The following is an 18,170-nucleotide window of genomic DNA, read 5'->3' on the forward strand; positions in this document are numbered from 1 at the left end:
TCACAAAGGCGAGAGCGAGCGCTACTATTGAAACTGCTTTTGAGCGGTTTCTTGATGGCGATCAAACACGAGCCTCGTTCTGTGTTTCTGTATGGGGAAATATAAACCTGCAGTGATTCAGAAATGACTGTAAGGAAGCATCAAGTGTTTGATTTCTAGGTGGCGCTGGTGTTTCCTCAGCGAGTGTCGTGGATCGCTGTGTGCACTGGGACTCTTTCTGGGCATGTGCTGTAGAAATTAACAGATCATTCATTTACCAAAGCAGAATTTACCTGTTTGCTATCAGCTGCTTGTGTCATTTCATTCATGGCTTCTTGTTCCACACATCTGATCAGAAGATTGGGAATTTTTACACTTATTTTGTAAGCGTTCAGAAATAAGTATTTGTTATTCATGTTTTTTTATCTGCACATGATGTATTTCTACCACATCTGCTTTGCTCAAAGTGCTCAAATGGAGTTGTTCAGAACTGGACTCTGTTTTTACAGACACTGCTGCTGGAATCAAGACTGATATTTCCTCCTTTTTATGGATCTTTTATTCTAGATTTACAGATGCGATCTGTGTTTTATTCATACAATATTATATCTTGAGTTCATTTCAAACAAACACTGATCCTTCAGAAATCCTGCTAAGATGCTGATTTGCTGCTCAAGAAACCTTTCTTCTTCTTATCATCACAGCTGAAAGCGGCTGTGCTGCTTCATGAAGTGTGGAAACCGCCATACAGTGTCTGTTTTCAGGATTCACTGACCAACACAACCATCTTTTACTGCAACATCATCAATGCTGAAAAATATCCACTTCTTTTCTTCTGGATTTAAATAGTCTGAGGCCAAACTTTTCTTCATGTAGATTGTTAGCTGGACAATGAGACTGAAAATGGTTTTGTCAAAAGTTTCCCCCATAATGAGCCCAACATAGAGGCCCAAACTGATAAAAAGCCAAAAGAACAAACAGCCCAGAAGAGACTGGAGCTGAAAGGAGGAAACATTATATTACCATACCGCAGGGAGGAAAACGAGAGAGATAGAGAGAGATCTGAGCGAGCGTCAGACAGACACTGATTCACCACAAGAGCTTTTCAAAGCTCCTGTACTCCAGTGCAGCTGTGATCAATGAGTCTTCCAGCGTTCTGATTGGTGGAGGAGGACGAGTGGGAGGAGCCTAGAGTAATCAGGCCATGAGTGAGTGAGCAGCTCCTTTACTGCATCTCTCTCTCTCTGAATGTCAGTTTTCAGCTTCAAGTCGGTCAAACGGGGAAGATTCGAAAGTATGATTGTTGGTCTTCATCTGTGTCACACTCCAGCACAGTAGACGTAGATTTAATATTGATCATAATAACTGGATTGATTGTGAATCTCAAATTGAAACAACAGATCATTTGTTTTCAGCTGTTCAAACAGCAGTGGCTTTTGCTCTGACATGTATGATTGGATTAATATTTCCATGACTTTGAATCTTGTTTACTAGACATGATCATCATCTTTAATAATTCAACATGAGTATGCTCAGTTGTTTTTATTTCAAGGAAACTTTATATTCATACATTTAAGTGTCTTAAATGAGAACACTAGTGTACTGTTTATGAAGGCTGTATCTTTAACACCAAACATATCTGTGGACTCTGTTGATTTTCTCCTTGATTAACTCAAAAGTTAAGAGTGTAATTGATGATTTTGCTCCAGTGAAAGTCAGGAAGAAGAGTGGCAGACACAAAACACCTTGGAGAAACTCAACAAAAGCGTGTTGAACTGTTTAGAAGCAGATCTTCTAGAAGTGGTAAACACCTCACTTCTTCCTGGGACTTTTCCAAACTCTCTGAAAACTGCAGTGGTTCAGCCCCTCCTGAAAAAGAGCAGTCTGGATAACACCATATTGAGCAACTACAGACCAATCTCAAATCTTCCTTTCATAGGCAAGATCATTGAAAAAGTTGTTTTCAATCAGCTGAACAAGTTCTTAAGTTCAAATGGACACTTTGACAACTTTCAATCTGGTTTCTGACCTCATCACAGCAGAGACAGCGCTCATAAAGATAATAAATGATATTCCCTTAAACACCGATTCTGGTAAAATATCAGTGCTGCGTTTGACACTGTCGATACAGAATACTTCTCGACAGGCTGGAAAACTGGGTCGGGCTTTCTGGGATGGTCCTGAAATGGTTCAGGTCAAACTCAGAATGGAGAGGTTATTATGTGAGTATCCATAAATCTGAGTGGACATCCATGACATGTGGAGTCCCTCAAGGCTCAATCCTTGGACCGTTCTTGTTCAGTCTGTATATGCTGCCACTGAGCCAAATAATGAGAACGAACCAGATTGCTCATCACAGCTATGCAGACGACACCCAGATCTACAGACTACAGCACCATTGACTCCCTGTGCCAATGCACTGATGAAATTAACAGTTTGATGAGCCAAAACTTCCTTCAGTAGAAGACAAAGACAAAACTGAAGTCATTGCATTTGGAAACAAAGATCTCAAGGTGAACGCACACCTTGACTCTTGGAGTCAAAGAACAAGTCAGGAATCTTGGTGTGATTCTGGAGTCAGATCTTAGTTTCAGTAGTCTCGTAAAAGCAATAACTAAATCATCTCAAAAATATTGCAAGACTTGGAGAAACTTGTTCATGTTTTCATCTCCAGCAGGGTGGATTATTGTAAGATTTGCACGTTTTTAAAATACTTTGTCAGTGACGCGCAGAGACAGACAATTGTATTTACACTGCAATAAATAAGCAGGCCGATCTGTTTCCACTAAAAATAGCCCATAAACATCCTAAAAGATATGTTTACCTTATCAGCAAAACTGCATATCTTTGATTTGCAATCTTCCTCTGACTGGGATTTATAAAGGGATTTTTACACAGGTTCTGGCGTATGGTTTTATATATCTGAAAACTTGTGCGTATGCAGAATATATGTTTTGTGCATACATACACTTTTAGGATGAAATCTACGGAAATGAGGCTCCAGATGTGCTCCAACAGTAGTCACACTCAAATCCAGAGTCAAAACACTTCAGTTTAGCTGTGCATTTACTGAATGAACACTGTGATACGTCCAAACTGACTGCAATGTATTTTATTCATGTATCCTCTTTATGCATTTTCTATCAATCTTTTTAATTCTTATGTATTTGTTCCTTTTTATGTCCACCACTTTGAATCGCCATAGTGTATCTGTCACGATCACCAGTGAGAGTGCCCGTCGTTGCCACCAGAGGGCACTCCACCCTGGACTACACACATCATTTGGACTCCATTTCCCATCTACCCTCATACAGACTGAACTTTGGCTCTCTCATTAGAAGTTGAAGCGTGACACATTGAATGGCTTGTCCATTGTTAAAATAGTCAAAGGACATTTGAATTAAGACTAAAATTTCAGTCTGTTCCATTTTCTTGAAGCAGATTTTGTTTGACCTTCAGGGGTCTGAATGAATCCTCCCGAAGCAGGTTTTCGCCTCTTAAATCCTCCGGCTTGAGGCTTTTCCTGAAAGACAGAACAGACAGCAGGTCGATCCTCTGACTACAGAGAGTACATGGTGACTTGGGCTATTATCTCACAATTTAAATATGATTTAATATCAAAATAAAGATATTCTTCTTAAAACAGTGTCAATAGATAATAAACAGGCTTGATCGACTACTGAGAGATTTCTGTCCCTCCATTGACAGCTACAACTATCACTGTGACGCTTCAAAAAGTTCATGAAGAGATCATAGAACTAATCCATATGAATTGAGCGGTTTTAGTCAACATTTTCTGAAGAGACACAAACACTTTATATGATGAACAGGTTGAATTTAGGCTTTTTATTCACATATAAACATTGATCAGCGAATATAAACAGAAGCTCAACCGAACCTGCTTGACACGAGAGAACAAACCTCTAGCAGAAGCTCAAATGTGCTGCGTAACACCAGAATGAATGAAACGAAGGAACAAACAAACAAAACCGGAAACCAGGAACAAATGGAAACAAAATCAAGTTCAATCATTCTGAACAAACACTCATTTGAAATTTCTATTAACCAGTTAATGTTATTTTATCGTTTCCATTAACTGGTTATTAACGTTATTTTAGGCTGTTTAAGATTTTAATTTGGCAGTCAACCAATCATGAATTCAAATAGTACGGCGTACGAAATGTGACGCTGAGAGAAATGCCCGCGCTCAGCTGTCGAGTCTCAAAGGTAAGTCGCTGGCATTAGCTTATGGATCTCAGGAGTTTTTCTGATGATATAACACCAACCGTTAAAGTAAAATGAAAATGAACTGCAGGTGATTTAGAGTGTGTTTTAAACCCAGTGAAAATTGCGGTAAAAAAAGTAAGTTTTTTGATGAAAACATTCCAGGATTATTCTCCTTATAGTGGACTTCAATGGCCTCCAGACGGTTGAAGGTCAAAATTACAGTTTCAGTGCAGCTTCAAAGAGCTTTAAACGATACCAGACGAGGAATAAGAGTCTTATCTAGAGAAGCGATTGGTCATTTTCGAAAAAATTTAAATGTATATGCTTTATATAAACAAATGATCGCCTTCCAAGTGCTTCCGCCAAAACCGCACTTTCATATTCTTCAAAAAGCTTACGCTGTATGTCCTACGCCTTCCCTATTCTACTTACGGAAAAAATGGAACTGGTGCCGCGTTCGTTCCGTAAGTAGAATAACTGCTTACAATTTCTGATCTTAAGTTTTGGAGGATGCAATGGGGAAACTCGATTTTCTTCAGCAATGACAGCAGCCACTCACTCGGCTAGGACTGTCATTATGTTATATCGGTTTAAAAGATCTGTGTTAGAAACGTTGAGCTCTGATGAAGACAGATGGGTTTGTGCTGTCATAAAACAAGGTTTACCTTTATAGCTTGTTGTGTATATGGAGACAACTTTTGTGCATCCAATATAATATCTATAATATATATAATATTATTAAGGTTGAAAGTTATTAAAGTTTAATAAACACATTGGCCTGACCTTATAATGTTCAGATTCATGTTTCTGTACTCTGTTCCTCTCATTGTCCTTCTGAACTAACTCTACCGGGTTATGATCAGTTAAACACACCCTTTAACACACACTGAATCAAAGTGAAAGTGAAACTGACAGTCGCTTTCATGATTTAACTTACAGCGATCAAACGATTCCTGTTTCTTCTCTGTTCATGGTCATTTTCTGCTAAAACAGATTCAGAATGATCTATCAGGTCCTCGTCAACTTTAATGACAGCAAGAATAAACCGTTAGAAGTGGCGGATTCATTAGAAGAGTTTAATAAAACCACCATCAGAGAACTGAAGGAGAAGTTCAGAGAGAAGATTCCTGGAGCACCTGGTGGGTCTCTGGAGATAAAAAATAAATGCAATTATCTGTTCATAAACAGCATTTGTGAATGTAGGCCTACAAATTATTTTCATATTCGTGTGTCAACATGTCATTTGAGGTGTTCATCATATGTTATTAATGTTTGTCTTTTGTCAGATCTAGATCTCTTACGGGTGATTTTTGGAAGAGATCCACTGGAAGACCATCAAACACTTGAGTTTTATAACATTAAACATTTATCTCTTCTTCTCTTTCTGATGAAAATGCCCGGTGGAGGAGGAGGAACAGGTATGATTTATGCTTTCACATGCTGAAACTTCATTGAGACATTAAATCACTGCTCACTGTTTTCAAAGTAGATCTGAAGTTTTTATCATTAGCTAAAGATTAAGAATCACAAATCGCATCTTTTACTTCCTGTGCATGTCAAAGAAATGACATTTTACTTACTGTTCACACTGACACAGATCCATGTGTATGAAGAATAATGACATTTATTTTACATCAACATTCATGTCTTGATCTTTCTCTCTCTCTCATAGACCCTGATGAAGGATTTCCCAGATCTGATTCCATGGAAAAATTATCTTACAACATGTAGATGTGTTACACTCACTAGACATTCAGTCAAACTAGTTGAATATTTCACATATCGCTGGTCATAAGAAACACTGTATCATCCACTTCTGTCACCAATCTGGATGGATGAACACATATACACAGTTACTGTAACTCTCAGAAAAAAAAAAGGTACAAAAAAATAGGGATGTACCTTTTCAAAAGGTATTAATATGTACACTTTAGGTACATAAATGTACCTTTGCGCTATAGGCTGAGGAGCTTGGTCCACCAATGCACAGCCCAGGTCAGCCAGTGCACCAGGACGCTCTGCTCCATGGCCCAGGCCCGCCCATGATCCTTGATTTATTTTCAAGTTCAGGTTAATGTGTCATTGCTTTGTTTATGATTCGATTTGCCATGGTTTGCCATGTCATGTGATTCCCTGCTCCTCATGTGATCATGCCATGTTCTCATTGGTTGATTTAGTCATGTGGTTTATCAGTTCTGTTTTGTGATTGGGTCATTGTCTTGATTGTTCACAGGTGTTCCTTGTTTGTCATTAGTCTCTTTGTATAAATATCCCTCATGTTTCATTGTTCTTTTGTCTAGCTTTGTTCAGGCAACCCATTTTGGTGAGTTTGTTTGTCCATGTCCATGTCCAGCCCAGCCCAGCCCAGCCCAGTCCAGTCCAGTCCAGCCAAGTCTTTGTTTATTTTGTGTTTGGTTTACAGATTCACGTATCTTATTCTAATAAAACTGCACTCGGTTTCTCACTGCAACTCGCCTCAGTCAATTTTAGTTACATAGTTATAAACAATATTATACTAGAATAATAAATGTTGTAGGCTACACAATTTCACACAGATACATGAAATTTTATTGCACACATTTTCTGTTAAATGCAATTATAGAGAAGTGAATACCTAAATATCAGATACTGAAAATGTCTATTGAGACATACAGAGAACAGGGAAACAGGAGAAGCTTTTCATTTTTGGTCCAATGCTGCCCTCAACTGGAGAACAGAAAATATACACACTGATTTTCTTAATATTTCTATTGAACAGTGTCTCATCAGCTATATTCATTTGTTATTTTTAGTTAAAATATAACCGACATAATTTAAATTTAGAAGAAAGTCATTTATCCTTTAAAATAATTGTATTCAATTTTAAATAAATTAAGATCCAGAATCTAGTCAAACATGTTTAGTAATAATTATCAATGCAGTTCTGAGAAAAAAATCCTTTAAGAAAAACCCTTCCATTATGATATGGGCCTTATGATAAGGGTTTTTTACCTGCATCATGTGGATGTTAGTTGTGTGTATAAACATGAACTTGTACATTCAAACCCTATCAAGAAGTATTGAAGCATATATATAGCTGAAGATATACAGACACTAGGAATCATTTCCATTGATCAGACTGAAACTAAAACACTTCAGTTATTGAACACAATAACTCTCACTGAAGCCAGAATCAGTTTGGATGATAAAGCAGATTTTATTGGACTGTCCTGCTTTAATGATATTAGACCACAGATTAATTCAGAAACTTCATTAATGGACATTTCTAAAAATGATTTCTTCTGGGAAAACTGTAGCTTTACTAAACTGAGGAGTGTATATAATTTACTCTTAGTTTACCATGAAAAATGTCCTTTTCTGCTGATGTGGCTTTAAATGAATGAACTAAATGAATGATTCAGACTGACTGAAGCTCTTCTGCTGTATAGCTTGTGTTCCAGCAGAAACTGATTTTTACTGTTCAGCTGTTTCTGTGAAGTTTGAGGATCAGAAATTCATTAAGAATTTTTATAAGGATGGTTTTTATAATTGCCTTATTAAATGTATCAGTGTTATCTTTTTGAAACTTTGAAAATATGAAATGATACTCTAATTATGAATCAGGCAGCAAGTCTTAATGAGTGAGTCATTGACTCAAACGATTCGTTCAAACGGCTGATTGACTTCGGAACGAGTCATGATTGATTGTGAGACACAGCTGATCCGAGTTGAGCGTTTCTCTTTCTTCAGTGAGGTTTGATCTCCAGCTGGAGATGTGCTGTTTGTTGGTGTGTATATGTGTGATCATCATCATCTGAAGAGCTGGAGAAGCGGTAAGAATCAGAATATTTCTTCTGAATGTCATAATGTGCAGAAAGAAGCATCAAATACAGCTGCTGAGGCTCTGATACGGGTTAGAAGCTGAAGAGAAACCCTGATTTATTTCATCTGTTCATGTGTTTCATCACAAAGATACTATAGAAACTCCTTTCCAGCTGTTTCTTGAGGTCTCATAACAGAGTTCACAACTGTAAAATTGACTTGATCACTTCAGTAGATGTGAACAGTTTCATTGTTCTGAGTTTCAGCCTAAAAGTGTCGTGATTCGAAGGCTTCTGATAGAATTGAGATGAGAAAGTATCATGAATTGACAACTCTAAGAACAGATGAACAAAAATGTTTTTTGTACTAATGTCTTTATGGATGGGTGATCATAGAGCGAGTAGTAGTCTTCTGTCATGCAATAATCTGATCAAAAGTAGCCAAGATCCTCGTACAGCAAAATGACCATCCAATCACGATTAGTTATGGATTAACTTGCAGTTAGTGATATTAGAGAGCGCAGAGATCATGTCGAGTGTGAAGTCAAAGAAGAGCGTGAACATTTAACAAGGACCTTCAGCAGAGTTGATCAAGTTATGAGGAAATGTTGTCAAATACCACACAACTCGGCCAGGCAAGTGTTCTGGACGGGCTGCAGATGTCTTATGGTGTTGTTGGGAAGGCCAGTGAGGAGTCATTACAATAATCCACCCTGCTGGAGATGAAAGCATGAACAAGTTTCTCTAACTCTTGACTGATGTCACTGCTCAACATTTTATTTCATCTAATTAAGAATTTTTTTTTTTTTTTTTTGGAGGATCTGTGTCTGACGTCTCTCTCCCTCTCCCTCATCTTTCTCTGTTAAATTCACAGCACGGGTCAGGATTGGCCAGGAGATGTTCCCGGAGGGCTGCGGCGAGGAGCTGAAGAAGAGCACCTTCCTCCTCATGAGCGCCTCCAGCAAAAGACAGGCCAGAGAGGAGGCAGCTTTTCTTTTTTAACTTGTCCATCCACCCCATCCCATATTGTAAATATTATATGTATTAAATCTTATTTTGCACTGTTTTTATTTATTTTTTTTTAAATACCATGTTTTTATAACTTATGTGGGCTTAACATTTTTATTTTAACTAAGGAAGTTACTTTTTATCCATTTGTATTTGACTTAACTCGTTTTTATTGAAGATTTTGTATTTGTCAGTTTTAGAAAAGTTTGTTTTTAATTTGTTTTACCTTTTATTTTATTAAACTCCTTTAACACTTTCTTTGCTGATTTTTGCAGCAGCTTGTAAATAAACCTCATCTCTGGTGTGATTCTTGTGTCCGTCGGCTCCGTTATCACATGATCCCAAACTCTACAGTCTGTAGGACAGAAAGTGTTTGATTGCAGAATAAAGTTGAAGCTTTTCTTACATGTTGTTCATCAGTATCACGTCTATCTAGATTTGTTCAGATTTCTCAGTCTTGTGTGGGGTTTTTGTGTCATTTAATGTTTTGTTCAAATGGACTCTGTGTGGATCTCAAGATCCATATTTCCTCCTTTTAATCTGTGTTTGGGTCAGAGATTACTGCATTATACACCTTTTGACAGTAGATGTTCCCTCACGTCTAACTCCAAGTGTTGAACTTCAGTGTGAAACTCACCCTGCGTTTTTAAGTACTGTGAAACATGACACTCCTTTCCTCAACATGACAGGTATCATTCATTGATTTTCCACTGAGTAACTGAACATAAGATTTATGAAAAAACCCTTCTTATTTTATGCTTTCAGGAACATAAGACCCCCACTGCCAACGTTCAACCTCCCCTGATGAAGCTCCACAGGGTGAAATGCAGGAATGTATTTGCCCTCCTCAGAGAAGATATGGACCACACAGTTTCTGCTCGCTTCACCTATGGCCAGAGGAAATGCCTGGAAGTGACCTTCATAAATGAAGGACGTTCAGGAAAAGGCCTCATGAGGAGCCAGAGATTCACCAATGGCCTTTGAGACAACTTGAGGAGGATTCACCGATTCGGACCCCTGAAGGTCAAACGATATCTGATTCAAGAAAGCTTAAAGCTGCTGAACAATATTTTAGCAGATTCACTCTTCATTTAAACGCAGTCGTCTCTTCTGAATCTCAACTGTGTTTACCTGGACACTTTTTCCAGCAGTATGAAAATTAGGCTAAACCACACACACCTCTGATCTCACCTCATTGTGTCCTCACTGTCATGTAGATCACGTGTCACACACCTGTCAGTCTCTCCTCACAGTCTCTGTCTTTCAGGTTTAGCTACCGAGTGAAGATGGGCCGGCGCACCTTCCTCCTCATGAGCGCCTCCAGCAAAAGGCAGGCCAGAGAGGAGGCAGCCCGAGCAGCAGTGGCTGTCCTGGTGGGTGAGGCTGAGAGGGAGGCGAGAAGAACAAAATCAACGATGGAGCATCCAGTTTCAGCTCTGTACAATTAAAGCCAGAGGAAGGCCATGGAAGTTACCTTTATTTTAGGCCAGGCTGGACCAGAGCACTCGTCCAGTAACACATCTAGTGCTGAACTTAAAGATAAAGATGGAACATCCAGTTTCATGTGTCTACACGTACGGCCAGAGGAAAGGACTGGAGGTGGCCTTTGTAAATAAAAGTAAATCTGGACCGGAACACGCGTCCAGGTAACACATCTAGTGCTGAACTTTCTCAAGTGTGTGAGTTTCTCTCAACAGCTGCTGTTTCTGTAACCTGATGATCATCAATAAAGTGAATGTTGAACCTGTAACACTAGTGTTGAGACTCTTGACCGCATTGACCAGTCAGTCGTGTTTGCTATAGTGTTGAGCCTCATTGTGCACAATGTGTATATTTTAAATGCAGAAGACATGATATATCAATCTATGAAATGTATTTCTCATCTGGTGGGTCACGGAGTGTGCAGTCTAAGAAACAACATCAAACGTGATTGAAGTGTTTTTCTGAAGCGAGACGAAAGCCGTGCGTGAACGCTGTTGACTCTTCTGTCAGTAAAGACTGTCTGGCTGCTGGAAAAGCACATTTCACCAACACACACATCAGTTACTGAGAGATTTCTGTCACTGCAGTTTGAAACTTGTATTAAATTCTCAAACAAATGATCCACTGAACAATTGTGGTCCAAACAAGTCTAGTATTCCATCACAAAGGCGAGAGCGAGCGCTACTATTGAAACTGCTTTTGAGCGGTTTCTTGATGGCGATCAAACACGAGCCTCGTTCTGTGTTTCTGTATGGGGAAATATAAACCTGCAGTGATTCAGAAATGACTGTAAGGAAGCATCAAGTGTTTGATTTCTAGGTGGCGCTGGTGTTTCCTCAGCGAGTGTCGTGGATCGCTGTGTGCACTGGGACTCTTTCTGGGCATGTGCTGTAGAAATTAACAGATCATTCATTTACCAAAGCAGAATTTACCTGTTTGCTATCAGCTGCTTGTGTCATTTCATTCATGGCTTCTTGTTCCACACATCTGATCAGAAGATTGGGAATTTTTACACTTATTTTGTAAGCGTTCAGAAATAAGTATTTGTTATTCATGTTTTTTTATCTGCACATGATGTATTTCTACCACATCTGCTTTGCTCAAAGTGCTCAAATGGAGTTGTTCAGAACTGGACTCTGTTTTTACAGACACTCCTGCTGGAATCAAGACTGATATTTCCTCCTTTTTATGGATCTTTTATTCTAGATTTACAGATGCGATCTGTGTTTTATTCATACAATATTATATCTTGAGTTCATTTCAAACAAACACTGATCCTTCAGAAATCCTGCTAAGATGCTGATTTGCTGCTCAAGAAACCTTTCTTCTTCTTATCATCACAGCTGAAAGCGGCTGTGCTGCTTCATGAAGTGTGGAAACCGCCATACAGCGTCTGTTTTCAGGATTCACTGACCAACACAACCATCTTTTACTGCAACATCATCAATGCTGAAAAATATCCACTTCTTTTCTTCTGGTTTTAAATAGTCTGAGGCCAAACTTTTCTTCGTGTAGATTGTTAGCTGGACAATGAGACTGAAAATGGTTTTGTCAAAAGTTTCCCCCATAATGAGCCCAACATAGAGGCCCAAACTGATAAAAAGCCAAAAGAACAAACAGCCCAGAAGAGACTGGAGCTGAAAGGAGGAAACATTATATTACCATACCGCAGGGAGGAAAACGAGAGAGATAGAGAGAGATCTGAGCGAGCGTCAGACAGACACTGATTCACCACAAGAGCTTTTCAAAGCTCCTGTACTCCAGTGCAGCTGTGATCAATGAGTCTTCCAGCGTTCTGATTGGTGGAGGAGGACGAGTGGGAGGAGCCTAGAGTAATCAGGCCATGAGTGAGTGAGCAGCTCCTTTACTGCATCTCTCTCTCTCTGAATGTCAGTTTTCAGCTTCAAGTCGGTCAAACGGGGAAGATTCGAAAGTATGATTGTTGGTCTTCATCTGTGTCACACTCCAGCACAGTAGACGTAGATTTAATATTGATCATAATAACTGGATTGATTGTGAATCTCAAATTGAAACAACAGATCATTTGTTTTCAGCTGTTCAAACAGCAGTGGCTTTTGCTCTGACATGTATGATTGGATTAATATTTCCATGACTTTGAATCTTGTTTACTAGACATGATCATCATCTTTAATAATTCAACATGAGTATGCTCAGTTGTTTTTATTTCAAGGAAACTTTATATTCATACATTTAAGTGTCTTAAATGAGAACACTAGTGTACTGTTTATGAAGGCTGTATCTTTAACACCAAACATATCTGTGGACTCTGTTGATTTTCTCCTTGATTAACTCAAAAGTTAAGAGTGTAATTGATGATTTTGCTCCAGTGAAAGTCAGGAAGAAGAGTGGCAGACACAAAACACCTTGGAGAAACTCAACAAAAGCGTGTTGAAACTGTTTAGAAGCAGATCTTCTAGAAGTGGTAAACGCCTCACTTCTTCCTGGGACTTTTCCAAACTCTCTGAAAACTGCAGTGGTTCAGCCCCTCCTGAAAAAGAGCAGTCTGGATAACACCATATTGAGCAACTACAGACCAATCTCAAATCTTCCTTTCATAGGCAAGATCATTGAAATAGTTGTTTTCAATCAGCTGAACAAGTTCTTAAGTTCAAATGGACACTTTGACAACTTTCAATCTGGTTTCTGACCTCATCACAGCAGAGACAGCGCTCATAAAGATAATAAATGATATTCCCTTAAACACCGATTCTGGTAAAATATCAGTGCTGCGTTTGACACTGTCGATACAGAATACTTCTCGACAGGCTGGAAAACTGGGTCGGGCTTTCTGGGATGGTCCTGAAATGGTTCAGGTCAAACTCAGAATGGAGAGGTTATTATGTGAGTATCCATAAATCTGAGTGGACATCCATGACATGTGGAGTCCCTCAAGGCTCAATCCTTGGACCGTTCTTGTTCAGTCTGTATATGCTGCCACTGAGCCAAATAATGAGAACGAACCAGATTGCTCATCACAGCTATGCAGACGACACCCAGATCTATGACTACAGCACCATTGACTCCCTGTGCCAATGCACTGATGAAATTAACAGTTTGATGAGCCAAAACTTCCTTCAGTAGAAGACAAAGACAAAACTGAAGTCATTGCATTTGGAAACAAAGATCTCAAGGTGAACGCACACCTTGACTCTTGGAGTCAAAGAACAAGTCAGGAATCTTGGTGTGATTCTGGAGTCAGATCTTAGTTTCAGTAGTCTCGTAAAAGCAATAACTAAATCAGCGCACTATCATCTCAAAAATATTGCAAGACTTGGAGAAACTTGTTCATGTTTTCATCTCCAGCAGGGTGGATTATTGTAAGATTTGCACGTTTTTAAAATACTTTGTCAGTGACGCGCAGAGACAGACAATTGTATTTACACTGCAATAAATAAGCAGGCCGATCTGTTTCCACTAAAAATAGCCCATAAACATCCTAAAAGATATGTTTACCTTATCAGCAAAACTGCATATCTTTGATTTGCAATCTTCCTCTGACTGGGATTTATAAAGGGATTTTTACACAGGTTCTGGCGTATGGTTTTATATATCTGAAAACTTGTGCGTATGCAGAATATATGTTTTGTGCATACATACACTTTTAGGATGAAATCTCCAGATTGAGGCTCCAGATGTGCTCCAACAGTAGTCACACTCAAATCCAGAGTCAAAACACTTCAGTTTAGCTGTGCATTTACTGAATGAACACTGTGATACGTCCAAACTGACTGCAATGTATTTTATTCATGTATCCTCTTTATGCATTTTCTATCAATCTTTTTAATTCTTATGTATTTGTTCCTTTTTATGTCCACCACTTTGAATCGCCATAGTGTATCTGTCACGATCACCAGTGAGAGTGCCCGTCGTTGCCACCAGAGGGCACTCCACCCTGGACTACACACATCATTTGGACTCCATTTCCCATCTACCCTCATACAGACTGAACTTTGGCTCTCTCATTAGAAGTTGAAGCGTGACACATTGAATGGCTTGTCCATTGTTAAAATAGTCAAAGGACATTTGAATTAAGACTAAAATTTCAGTCTGTTCCATTTTCTTGAAGCAGATTTTGTTTGACCTTCAGGGGTCTGAATGAATCCTCCCGAAGCAGGTTTTCGCCTCTTAAATCCTCCGGCTTGAGGCTTTTCCTGAAAGACAGAACAGACAGCAGGTCGATCCTCTGACTACAGAGAGTACATGGTGACTTGGGCTATTATCTCACAATTTAAATATGATTTAATATCAAAATAAAGATATTCTTCTTAAAACAGTGTCAATAGATAATAAACAGGCTTGATCGACTACTGAGAGATTTCTGTCCCTCCATTGACAGCTACAACTATCACTGTGACGCTTCAAAAAGTTCATGAAGAGATCATAGAACTAATCCATATGAATTGAGCGGTTTTAGTCAACATTTTCTGAAGAGACACAAACACTTTATATGATGAACAGGTTGAATTTAGGCTTTTTATTCACATATAAACATTGATCAGCGAATATAAACAGGAGCTCAACTGAACCTGCTTGACACGAGAGAACAAACCTCTAGCAGAAGCTCAAATGTGCTGCGTAACACCAGAATGAATGAAACGAAGGAACAAACAAACAAAACCGGAAACCAGGAACAAATGGAAACAAAATCAAGTTTAATCATTCTGAACAAACACTCATTTGAAATTTCTATTAACCAGTTAATGTTATTTTATCGTTTCCATTAACTGGTTATTAACGTTATTTTAGGCTGTTTAAGATTTTAATTTGGCAGTCAACCAATCATGAATTCAAATAGTACGGCGTACGAAATGTGACGCTGAGAGAAATGCCCGCGCTCAGCTGTCGAGTCTCAAAGGTAAGTCGCTGGCATTAGCTTATGGATCTCAGGAGTTTTTCTGATGATATAACACCAACCGTTAAAGTAAAATGAAAATGAACTGCAGTTTAATTTAGAGTGTGTTTTAAACCCAGTGAAAATTGCGGTAAAAAAAGTAAGTTTTTTGATGAAAACATTCCAGGATTATTCTCCTTATAGTGGACTTCAATGGCCTCCAGACGGTTGAAGGTCAAAATTACAGTTTCAGTGCAGCTTCAAAGAGCTTTAAACGATACCAGACGAGGAATAAGAGTCTTATCTAGAGAAGCGATTGGTCATTTTCGAAAAAATTTAAATGTATATGCTTTATATAAACAAATGATCGCCTTCCAAGTGCTTCCGCCAAAACCGCACTTTCATATTCTTCAAAAAGCTTACGCTGTATGTCCTACGCCTTCCCTATTCTACTTACGGAAAAAATGGAACTGGTGCCGCGTTCGTTCCGTAAGTAGAATAACTGCTTACAATTTCTGATCTTAAGTTTTGGAGGATGCAATGGGGAAACTCGATTTTCTTCAGCAATGACAGCAGCCACTCACTCGGCTAGGACTGTCATTATGTTATATCGGTTTAAAAGATCTGTGTTAGAAACGTTGAGCTCTGATGAAGACAGATGGGTTTGTGCTGTCATAAAACAAGGTTTACCTTTATAGCTTGTTGTGTATATGGAGACAACTTTTGTGCATCCAATATAATATCTATAATATATATAATATTATTAAGGTTGAAAGTTATTAAAGTTTAATAAACACATTGGCCTGACCTTATAATGTTCAGATTCATGTTTCTGTACTCTGTTCCTCTCATTGTCCTTCTGAACTAACTCTACCGGGTTATGATCAGTTAAACACACCCTTTAACACACACTGAATCAAAGTGAAAGTGAAACTGACAGTCGCTTTCATGATTTAACTTACAGCGATCAAACGATTCCTGTTTCTTCTCTGTTCATGGTCATTTTCTGCTAAAACAGATTCAGAATGATCTATCAGGTCCTCGTCAACTTTAATGACAGCAAGAATAAACCGTTAGAAGTGGCGGATTCATTAGAAGAGTTTAATAAAACCACCATCAGAGAACTGAAGGAGAAGTTCAGAGAGAAGATTCCTGGAGCACCTGGTGGGTCTCTGGAGATAAAAAATAAATGCAATTATCTGTTCATAAACAGCATTTGTGAATGTAGGCCTACAAATTATTTTCATATTCGTGTGTCAACATGTCATTTGAGGTGTTCATCATATGTTATTAATGTTTGTCTTTTGTCAGATCTAGATCTCTTACGGGTGATTTTTGGAAGAGATCCACTGGAAGACCATCAAACACTTGAGTTTTATAACATTAAACATTTATCTCTTCTTCTCTTTCTGATGAAAATGCCCGGTGGAGGAGGAGGAACAGGTATGATTTATGCTTTCACATGCTGAAACTTCATTGAGACATTAAATCACTGCTCACTGTTTTCAAAGTAGATCTGAAGTTTTTATCATTAGCTAAAGATTAAGAATCACAAATCGCATCTTTTACTTCCTGTGCATGTCAAAGAAATGACATTTTACTTACTGTTCACACTGACACAGATCCATGTGTATGAAGAATAATGACATTTATTTTACATCAACATTCATGTCTTGATCTTTCTCTCTCTCTCATAGACCCTGATGAAGGATTTCCCAGATCTGATTCCATGGAAAAATTATCTTACAACATGTAGATGTGTTACACTCACTAGACATTCAGTCAAACTAGTTGAATATTTCACATATCGCTGGTCATAAGAAACACTGTATCATCCACTTCTGTCACCAATCTGGATGGATGAACACATATACACAGTTACTGTAACTCTCAGAAAAAAAAAAGGTACAAAAAAATAGGGATGTACCTTTTCAAAAGGTATTAATATGTACACTTTAGGTACATAAATGTACCTTTGCGCTATAGGCTGAGGAGCTTGGTCCACCAATGCACAGCCCAGGTCAGCCAGTGCACCAGGACGCTCTGCTCCATGGCCCAGGCCCGCCCATGATCCTTGATTTATTTTCAAGTTCAGGTTAATGTGTCATTGCTTTGTTTATGATTCGATTTGCCATGGTTTGCCATGTCATGTGATTCCCTGCTCCTCATGTGATCATGCCATGTTCTCATTGGTTGATTTAGTCATGTGGTTTATCAGTTCTGTTTTGTGATTGGGTCATTGTCTTGATTGTTCACAGGTGTTCCTTGTTTGTCATTAGTCTCTTTGTATAAATATCCCTCATGTTTCATTGTTCTTTTGTCTAGCTTTGTTCAGGCAACCCATTTTGGTGAGTTTGTTTGTCCATGTCCATGTCCAGTCCAGTCCAGCCAAGTCTTTGTTTATTTTGTGTTTGGTTTACAGATTCACGTATCTTATTCTAATAAAACTGCACTCGGTTTCTCACTGCAACTCGCCTCAGTCAATTTTAGTTACATAGTTATAAACAATATTATACTAGAATAATAAATGTTGTAGGCTACACAATTTCACACAGATACATGAAATTTTATTGCACACATTTTCTGTTAAATGCAATTATAGAGAAGTGAATACCTAAATATCAGATACTGAAAATGTCTATTGAGACATACAGAGAACAGGGAAACAGGAGAAGCACTTTTCATTTTTGGTCCAATGCTGCCCTCAACTGGAGAACAGAAAATATACACACTGATTTTCTTAATATTTCAGAATCTAGTCAAATATGTTTAGTAATAATTATCAATGCAGTTCTGAGAAAAAAATCCTTTAAGAAAAACCC

General features: G+C 38.4%; 1 protein-coding gene and 1 long non-coding RNA gene across 13 annotated transcripts in view; both read left to right on the top strand.

Annotated features, from left to right (window-relative positions):
- Nucleotides 1-18,170, top strand: part of LOC127494164 (stonustoxin subunit beta-like) — a 231,044-nt gene that overhangs the window by 113,768 nt on the left and 99,106 nt on the right. The window lies entirely within an intron of this gene.
- Nucleotides 5,096-17,818, top strand: LOC127494433 (uncharacterized). 4 transcript variants are annotated; one of them, XR_007924875.1, is made up of 3 exons: nt 5,096-5,345; nt 5,493-5,624; nt 17,046-17,818. It is a non-coding gene; the product is annotated as an uncharacterized LOC127494433 (long non-coding RNA). The 4 variants fall into 4 exon arrangements; XR_007924871.1 differs by lacking the exon at nt 17,046-17,818 and adding an exon at nt 5,879-6,676; XR_007924874.1 differs by lacking the exon at nt 5,493-5,624 and adding an exon at nt 16,660-16,791 and having other exon boundaries at nt 5,097-5,345.

This window comes from Ctenopharyngodon idella, chromosome 2, assembly GCF_019924925.1.
Source record: "Ctenopharyngodon idella isolate HZGC_01 chromosome 2, HZGC01, whole genome shotgun sequence".
Taxonomy (NCBI): Eukaryota; Metazoa; Chordata; class Actinopteri; order Cypriniformes; family Xenocyprididae; genus Ctenopharyngodon; species Ctenopharyngodon idella.